A 698-nucleotide genomic window follows, 5' to 3' on the forward strand; every position below is an offset into this window, starting at 1 on the left:
TGTGCCAGGAAACCTAAAATGTATAAAGTAATGGGCCAATAGTGAACAACAATGAGTAAGTCGGACATAGTCTCTGCTCTCTTAGAATCAGCAGTCTTGTGGGAAGGTAGACCTTAACTAAAGCACTTGAGAGACTGTCAAAGTGGGAGGAATGCAGTACTAGGGAGTTATCAAAGAAGAGGGAGAAGATAAAGAATGAGAAAGAGCATCAGCCGGTTAAAGATCGGGGAATAATGACTCAATAAAAAGACAACCCAATGTTAAAATGGGCAAACGATCTCACCAGACATTTCTCCAGGCAAGATATACAAACGGCCAATAAAAACATGAAGAAGATGGGCACGGTGGCCCACGCCTGTAATCCCAGCACTTTGGGAGGCTGAGGCGGGCAGATCATTTGAGATCAGGAGCTTGAGACCAGCCAGGCCAACATGGTGAAACCCCCTCTCTACTAAAAATAGAAAAAAATTAGCTGGGCATGGTGGCACCCACCTGTAATCCCAGCTACTGGGGGAGGCTGAGGCAGGAGAATTGCTTAAACCCAGGAGATGGAGTTTGCAGTGAGCCAAGATCATGCCACTGCACTCTAGCGTGGGTGACAGAGCAAGACTCCAGCTCAAAAAATAAAATAATAAAAACTAAACTGTATATTTTATAAATTATATGATATGTGAATTATATCTCAAGGTTTTTTTTTT

This window comes from Cebus imitator, unplaced genomic scaffold (assembly GCF_001604975.1).
Source record: "Cebus imitator isolate Cc_AM_T3 unplaced genomic scaffold, Cebus_imitator-1.0 Scaffold71, whole genome shotgun sequence".
NCBI lineage: Eukaryota > Metazoa > Chordata > Mammalia > Primates > Cebidae > Cebus > Cebus imitator.